This window comes from Triticum aestivum, chromosome 4A, assembly GCF_018294505.1.
Source record: "Triticum aestivum cultivar Chinese Spring chromosome 4A, IWGSC CS RefSeq v2.1, whole genome shotgun sequence".
Classification (NCBI taxonomy): domain Eukaryota; kingdom Viridiplantae; phylum Streptophyta; class Magnoliopsida; order Poales; family Poaceae; genus Triticum; species Triticum aestivum.
The window spans coordinates 161,855,855-161,865,026 of NC_057803.1; the positions used below are offsets into that span (position 1 = coordinate 161,855,855).

At 49.5% G+C, this 9,172-nt stretch overlaps 1 protein-coding gene across 1 annotated transcript in view; it reads right to left on the reverse strand.

Moving 5' to 3' along the window:
- LOC123085705 (uncharacterized) overlaps positions 1-9,166 on the reverse strand; it is a 16,784-nt gene extending 7,618 nt beyond the window's left edge. The window contains exons 1-2 of the mRNA XM_044507391.1: positions 8,599-9,166; positions 8,136-8,214 (exon numbers count right to left, since the gene is read on the reverse strand). The gene's annotated coding sequence lies outside the window, so the exon portion shown is untranslated. The remainder of the gene's footprint in view (positions 1-8,135; positions 8,215-8,598) is intronic.
- Positions 9,167-9,172: the final 6 nt, after the last annotated feature.

Genomic DNA, 9,172 nt, shown 5'->3' on the forward strand with positions numbered 1-9,172 from the left:
GGGTTTTTGTTTCTCGCGGCGGCGACTACGATGCCGTCGAGTAGATCGCTTTTCCTTCCCTATCAGCGATCTCTCTCTGTCTTCCTCCGTCGCACTCTTCTCGCGCGAGGTTAGGCAGGGAACGGTGGTTCTAGGGTCTCCCCAATATACCCGGTCACTTTTGCATCGGGTAAGGTTCTTCTGATGGCGGCTGAAGGGGCCTCGGGCTCCTCGGGCGCAAGCGATGTCGAGCGGATGATGGCAGAACTTGGGCTGAAGGAAGAAGATCTTGATGATGTGATCTTTGATGAGAAAGATGCGCCTCCACAGGGACCCAGATGGATTGCTCTGGCTAGGGTAAACACCTCCAAATCATACAGTCAGACGTGGTTCTACAGAAACATGCGGTCAGCATGGAATATAGCACAGGAGGCCAAATTTAAGCCCTTGGAAGATAATCTGTACTCAGTTCAACTGTCCTGTTTAGGAGATTGGGAGAGAGTTATGCATGAGGGACCTTGGAATTTCCGAGGGGATGCAGTGCTTCTTGCGCCTTATGATGGGGTCTCAAAACCTTCATCCATCAAGCTGGAGACGATTGACATATGGATCATGTTCCAGATCTGTTTGCTCACCTGGTTACTCCACTAGCCGCAAAGGTGGGGGAAGTGCTATTCACAGAACAACCGTCTCATGATTTTGTGGGGAACTTCCATAGGGTGTGGATCCGGCTGAATGTGTTTAAACCCCTGAAGAACGCTGTGTCTATGATCAGAGGGGGGGGGGAAGACAGATCTATAGGGTAAAGTATGAGAAGCTGCCTGATTGGTGCGCCGTGTGTGGCATGTTGGGTCATCTTTATAAGGAACATGGTACTGGGATTCATCCCCCTTCGGCTCTAGTCTTCAGGATTTATGAGCTAGCTGGGCCATGCGCGCAAGCCAAGGTCCTGGAGAGGGCCGAGGTCGGAGAGGTGGCCGTAGGGGAGGCCGGACAGGGGGGCGTTCAGGCAATCGACGCGAGGCCGACATGAACAACTTCCCAGCTCATCAGGAGACGGGAAGGAGAGAGGATGACATGGTAGTGGACGGCAAAGGCAAAGATGCTAATATGGATGATCTCACGAGGAAGAGGTTGGCTGGGCTGCCGCTGGAGGGTAATGTGCACAACAACACAAAGGGTGATGCTGCAGATAAGCTAGCAATCGTGCCAGTGGGCACTTCCTTGTCCAGCCCACCCCCACAGAGAACCCAAGAGGACCCGAAAGGAAGATGATGGCAGTGATGGACAGGTTTCGGCAGTGAAGAGTTTGGCGGGCTCCTTCGAGGAGCGCCACCAGGCCCAATGAGTGCCCTTTGCTGGAACTGCCGTGGAGCGGGCAAACCCGCGGCAGCCCGAGAACTTCGCGAATTTACGAGGAAGTATGCCCCTACCCTACTCTGTATTGTGGAGACACATATTGAAGGCTCTAGGGTAGAAGCTTTAGCTAGTTCTATTGGTTTTGATAATGCTTATGCAGTTGATAGTCAAGGTAGGAGTGGTGGTATCGGTTTGTTTTGGAACAATGAAATAAAAGTTGAAATTCTTGGTTACTCTGTTTACCACCTTGATGTATCTGAAGAGGAGCAGGGAGAGGATAAGTGGAGACTAACGTGTGTTTATGGCGAGGCGCAGACGCACTTACGACACCAAACATGGACAATTTTTAAGAACATCAGTACAACAAGCAACTTACCCTGGCTTTGTCTTGGTGATTTTAATGAAGTTTTACGTCTGGAAGAGCACGAGGGAGTTGGTCAACGCAGCAACGCACAGATTCAGGCATTCAGAGACACAATTGATGTTTGCATGTTACTAGACTTGGGCTATACGGGCCGTTTTTGGACCTTCGAGAAGGTCACTGGAGGTACATACACACGATGCCGACTGGACAGGGCGTTGGTCAGCACGGATTGGATGGCAAGGTTTCCACTAGCAGCTGTCACCCATGAGATAGCTGCTTCTTCAGACCACTCGGCACTGTTGGTTGATATGGGGCGAATGAAAAAGCAACACAAAAAATCGGAGTTCCGTTATGAAGTAATGTGGGAGACACATGAGGGGCTCCATGATGGATGCAGCGGAGCCTTGCCTGACAGTTGAGGACATGAGGAACAAGCTCCGACACTTGGCGACAGGTCTAAGCAGATGGAGCAATGATGCTTTTGGTAATGTGAAAAAGGAGATTAAGCTCTTGAAAAGACAGCTAGATCAGTTGCGGGGGGACCCGCTTAGAACTGGACCATCACACGTGGAACTCAAGATCAATGAGCGCCTAATTGAGATGTACAATAGAAAGGAATTAATGTGGCGTCAGCGAGCAAGGATCCAGTGGTTGTCCGCGGGCGATAAGAATACCAGGTTTTTTCATCTTCGTGCAAGCTTGCGGCGAAAGAAGAATATGATTAAGGCACTGCAAAATTCCATGGGGGCGATCATTGTTGACCCAGATGAGTTAAAGGCAATGGCTAATAGTTTCTATCAAGCTTTGTACTCTTCGGAGGGAGTTGAAAATATGGATGCGGTGCTAGATCATGTGCCCAGGTGAAAGATCGTGGATGTCGCCTAGAGGGGGGGGTGAATAGGCGTTTTAAAATAATTACGGTAGAGGCTCGAACAAATGCGGAATAAACCTAGCGGTCAATTTGTCAAGCACAAAACCTACAACAACTAGGCTCACCTATGTGCACCAACAACTTATGCTAAGCAAGGTAAGCAACAAAGTGATAGCAAGATATATGACAAATAACAATATGGCTATCACAAAGTAAAGTGCATAAGTAAAGGGCTCGGGTAAGAGATAACCGAGGCACGAGGAGACGATGATGTATCCCGAAGTTCACACCCTTGCGGATGCTAATCTCCGTTTGGAGCGGTGTGGAGGCACAATGCTCCCCAAGAAGCCACTAGGGCCACCGTAATCTCCTCACGCCCTCGCACAATGCAAGATGCCGTGATTCCACTAAGGGACCCTTGAGGGCGGTCACCGAACCCGTACAAATGGCGACCCTTGGGGGCGGTCACCGAACCCGTACACTTTGGCAACCCTTGGAGGCGGTCACCGGTACCCGTCAAATTGCTCGGGGCGATCTCCACAACCTAATTGGAGACCCCGACGCTTGCCCGGAGCTTTACACCACAATGATTGAGCTCCGAACACCACCAACCGACTAGGGGGCCCAAGCACCCAAGATAAACAAGCTCAAGGGCACCAAGCACCCAAGAGTAATAAGCTTCTCAACTTGTAACTTCCACGTATCACGTGGAGAACTCAAACCGATGCACCAAATGCAATGGCAAGGGCACACGGAGTGCCCAAGTCCTTCTCTCTCAAATCCCACCGAAGCAACTAATGCTAGGGAGGAAAATGAGAGGAAGAACAAGAAGGAGAACACCAAGAACTCCAAGAACTAGATCCAAGGGGCTCCCCTCACATAGAGGAGAAAGTGATTGGTGGAAATGTGGATCTAGATCTCCTCTCTCTTTTCCCTCAAAAACTAGCAAGAATCCATGGAGGGATTGAGAGTTAGCAAGCTCGAAGAAGGTCAACAATGGGGGAAGAACACGAGCTCAAAAAGATTAAACTCAATGGGGAAGAAGACCCCCTTTTATAGGAGGGGAGAAAATCCAACCGTTATCCCCTCACTCAGCCCGCACAACGCGGTACTACCGCACCAGGGGCGCGGTACTACCGCGAGGCTGCGCGGTACTACCGTGGAGGACCACGGTACTACCGTGACAGCAGCATAGGCCGGAACTTGCCTGACTAGGGGGCAGTACTACCGCTTGCGCGGTACTACCGCGCCCCCTTGCGGTACTACCGCAAGGTAGGAAAGTCTCAGCCTGGGAAGGGCGCGGATGAAATAAATTACATCCGTGCCTACTTCCGCTGAGGGAGGACCTGCGCAAAAACTCCGGCACGGTACTACCGCACACGAAGAGCGGTACTACCGCGTAGGGCGCGAATGTAAAAAATTACATCCGCCCCTACGTCCGCTCATGCTGCTGAGCCTGGCCAGAGCCCACGGTACTACCGCCCCCACGGCGCGGTACTACCGCGCAGGGCGCGGATGTAAAAAATTACATCCGCCCCTACTACCGCTCGAGCAGCTGCGCCTGGCCTGAGGCCACGGTAGTACTGCTCCAACAGAGCGGTACTACCGCAAGGGCCTGCGGTACTACCGCCCCGAAGAGCAGTACTACCGCGTGCCCTAGATCAGCAACACTAGCAATCCTTCATTTTGCAGAGAAGACAACGGGGGGTAACAATAAAACCAGAACTGCCATAACTTCCGCAAATGAGCTCCGAATTGAGAAAACTCAAGCTTGTTGGATACAAGACAACGAGTAGCATCAAAACAGAGACTGGTTAGTAAGAAGAGGCAGAGGAGGTATGCCTAACAAGAGAGGAGAGAAACCTCCAACAGAGAAGAACCGGCATACCCTCCAACATCGAAAACATCATAGAAGACGCATGTGAACTCCGTTTTCGATGAACTCGAGCTTGTCATAAAAATGACCAAAAGCTCCAAAACTCACAAGGAGAAGAACCAAACAAGAACCAATAAGGATGATGCAAGGATGCAATGGTTTGAGCTCTCTACGAACGAAACGATCAAGCAACTCATCGAGAGCCCCCCTTGATAGTACGGCAATCGATCCTATAACCCGGTCTCCCACAACTACCATGAGACCGGTAAAATAGAAAACCTATCAAGGGCAAACCTTTGCCTAGCACAAAGTCCACTTGAGCTAGATGATGATGATCTACTCCTCCTCAAGATGGACCACCTTTCTTGATTGCGTTGGCTCGATGAAGACTAGTTGATTGCTCCCCCATACTCCACTATGGGTGAGCCACTCTTCCGCTCATCTTCACAAGTCCATTGTCACCACAATGGACGGCAAGCTTCAAGCACTTGATCTCTTCATGATACATCACTTGAACTTGCACACCGCAACCTAACCCCATAAAGAACTCTCACGAAGACCATGGGTTAGCACACAAAGTGTAATGGACAATGCTTACCATACCATGGGACTTGATCCCTCGGTACGTCTTGTGCGCTTTGTGTGTTGACTCTTTTCAACTCTCTTCATTTGGATGATGTCTTGAAGGTGGACATGAATGATCACACAATCTTATTCTTCAAGACATGCTTGCAATAAGCTCAACACTCGCATGACCAATCTTTGGATGATTCCTTAATAGCACCTTGGTCAACTCAAACTCTCCTTGAAACCAACACATGGACTCCAAGAAAAGCCTATGGACAAACCCTTCAAATACAACTCAAGGAAACCATTAGTCCATAGAGATTGTCATCAATTACCAAAACCAAACATGGGGGCACCGCATGTTCTTTCACCAGGAAAGTGACGGAGGAAATGAATGCGCGCCTTAATGCCGAATACACGTCTGATGAGGTTAAGGCAACTTTATTCCAAATGTTTCCAACGAAAGCACCTGGCCCAGACGGATTTCCTGCTCATTTTTATCAGCGCAACTGGGATATTTGTGGTGAAGATGTTACAAGAATTGTTTTGAGAATAGTGCGAGGGGAGGAAAGCCTGGAATGCATTAATGACACGGTGCTGGTCCTAATTCCAAAGGTAACAAGTCCTTCCCAGTTGTCACAATTTAGACCCATCAGTCTTTGCAACGTGCTCTACAAGATTGCATCCAAAGTCGTTGCCAATAGACTCAAGATTATTTTGCCTGACATTATATCTGAGGAACAATCTGCTTTTGTGCCTGGGAGACTCATCACAGATAACATCATATGTGCTTATGAATGTTTGCACTTCATGAAGAGGACACAGTCACGATCTAATAGTTTTTGTGCTTTGAAATTGGACATGATGAAAGCCTATGACAGATTGGAATGGCCATATTTGAAAGGTATCATGGCCAAATTGGGTTTCTCTCAACAGTGGATTGACACAGTAAGGTCTAATCAGTATCCTTTTCTGTTCTCTTTAATGGAGAGAAACTTGATTCATTTATACTTACAAGAGGTATGCGGCAGGGAAACCCAATCTCCCCCTACTTATTCCTAATTGCAGCAGAGGGCCTTTCGTGCCTCCTGAAATCCAGTTCTCAGTCATCATTCGCAGGTATTAAGGTGGCTCCAACGGCGCCCACCATTAACCACCTTTTATTTGCAGATGACAGCCTGCTGCTTTTTAAGGCTAATGTGGAGGGGTCAGAGGAAGTGTCAAACCTGCTTGATATTTATTGCAGAGCTTCGGGACAGAGGATAAATCATGAGAAGTCTTCCATCTTCTTTAGCAAAGGATGTCCAGAATCTATAAAGGAAGAGGTGAAGAATTCCTTAAACGTCCAAAATGAATCATTAAATGAACGTTATCTGGGTATGCCAACTGATGTAGGCTAGTCAAAGAATGGAACTTTCAAGCATTTGCGGGACCGAGTATGGGAGAGGATCAAAGGTTGGATGGAGAAATTACTATCAGCGGCCGGAAAGGAAGTTTTAATTAAGGCAGTTGCACAAGCGATCCCAGTTTTTTCAATGTCCTGTTTTCGTCTACCAAGGGGTTTATGTGACAGTATCACATCCATAATTCGCCAATTCTGGTGGGGAAGCAAACAAGGTAAAAGGAAACCTAGTTGGGTGGCATGGGATATGATGACCAGGCCTAAGCACTTGGGTGGTCTTGGTTTTCGTGATTTGGAGATCTTCAATCTAGCACTCTTGGCTAGACAAGCATGGCGGCTGATGACCGATGAGACCTCGCTTAGTGCAAAGGTGCTAAAGGCTGTATATTTCCCTCAATGCTCACTCCTGGATGCTGAGTTGGGATCCCACCCCTCTCAGATATGGCGAGCGGTGCTTGATGGTAGGGACATTGTTGTACGAGGTGTGGTTCGAAGAGTTGGTAATGGGGCTTCGACAAGTATCTGGCAGCATAACTGGATTCCTCGTGATAACTTCAAGAGGCCGATCACTTCACTTGTTCCTAATCCGCCAGAAAGAGTGTCGGACCTGATTGATGCTACCTCGGCTCAATGGAGAGAAAACCTGGTACGGGTTGTCTTTACTCCTTTTGATGCTGCAGAGATCCTCAAGATATCGCTGTGCACGAGGAACATAACAGATTTTTGGGCATGGCATGAAGAGAGACGGGGAGTTTTCACGGTGCGTTCTGCTTACCGTATGATACTAAGAACGAAGATCAGCAGGGAGAGATGGCTTCATGAGGAAGAAGGTACTTCAAATTTACAGGAAAGTAAGCAGTGGAGTGCAATCTGGCACATACAAGTACCCTCGAAGCTGCGGATGTTTGTTTGGCGTCTAGCCAGGCAATCGATGCCGACAGGTGAGGTCCTCCACCACTGAAACATGGCCGACGAAAATACATGCCATCTATGCGGAGCCACGGACACATGGAGACATGCGCTGTTGAATTGCTCGATGTCAAGGAGTATCTGGGCTTTAGCTCCAGATGAATTTGTTGAAAAGGTGATAAGGTGCCAGCATGATAATCCGAAGCAGTGGTTGTTTGCTCTACACGATATGCTACAAGCTGAAGAGTTCACTCGCCTTGTGGTTACAGCATGGGCGATATGGAGTGCAAGGAGGAAGGCGATCTATGAGGACATTTTCCAGTCTCCATACTCCACGAACGGCTTCATCATGAGTTACTTGTCAGAACTGTAACAGATCAATAAGAGGTCACTAAAGCCTGTTACTGCGTCGGTGCCGAGACCAAAACGCTGGCTACCCCCGGTCCAAGGATGTGCCAAAGTTAACGTGGATGCAGCGCTGTCGAGAGGAGGCACGTATGGTGCGGTTGCAGCGGTGTGTAGGGACCAAAATGGGCTGTTTCTTGGAGCTTCGATCGTTGGTTTCCGGCAAATCAATGATCCTCAAACACTCAAATCCCTGGCTATAAGGGAAGCACTAGCTTTGGCGGAGGACTTATACGTTCAAAGCATTCATGTGGGCTCCGATTGCAAGACGGTGGTTGAAGATATACAAAGCGGTACTTCAGCTTCATATGGTGCGGTGATACATGAAATCATAGAACATTCTGCTAGTTTTCAGCTTTGTAAAATAGTCCATGAATTTAGGAGCTCAAAGTTTGAGGCTTACAACTTAGCGAAGCATGCTTTATCTCTCGGGGGTGGCCGCCATGTATGGTTAGGTCATCCTGAAGATCTTTCCTTCGTCCCTGTAAACATTGTGACGGATTAATAAAAGCTTCGCGAGGTTGTCTCAAAAAAAAAAACAGGTGTCTGAACCTCATTTTGAGAAATACGTAAACCAAAAACTGGAACAAAACCTGCACATGACTACTGCACGATTTGACATGATGTTATAATTGCAAGTTTTACAACAAATTGATTTTTCTTTAAAGGTGGCAAAACTATTGTAGCAACTTCTCTGGTAATGCTAGGCAAATTCCACAGAAAATGACATGGCATTTTTTTTTCCTAGATAGCATGGCAAAAAACCATGAAAAAACATTTTCACACCGGAGCAGGAAACTAAAACATCAATAGGAAAATGGTAAACAAAGGGAAATAAAAAAGGCATGGGGGAGGAGGGGAAGGACCTGGGTTTGGGAAGTGACAAGCGGGCGAGGAGGTTGCGGCCAGGAAGATAGCCGACCATCTCCATGCCGGCGCCGGCCATGCCGACAGCGCTGCAGCGGTGACACCCAAAAGAAGAGGATGGCGTCGGGAGGAGGAGGCTTCATGCGCGATGGGCAGCTGCGCGCGGGAATGAATCCTGAACCGAAGAGACCCTCGCGGCGAGGTGGTGATGATGGGCGCGGGGTCGCCGGATGAAGCCATATCCCTCACCGTCGGCGCGACGGGAACCACGGCGGGGACGAAATTCGCTGGAGAATGGACTTGCTCGAGCCGCCGCCGTGCCTGTGCTTCTCCCCGCGCTCGAGGCCACCGCCGTGTCCCTGCGCTCGAGGCCGCCGCAATGACCCGCGCCCGAGGCCGCCGCCGTGACCCGCGCTCGAGGCCGCCGGAGGTCGTCAGGCGGGCGTCCCCGCTTGGTGGCGCGAGCCACCCCGTCGTCGATTTGGACGGCGACGCAGAGGAGACCGTCGTGCCTCCACAGCTCCTGCGGGAGAGAAGCTCCCGAGCGACGGCCGCATCCTCAAAGCCTCCCCC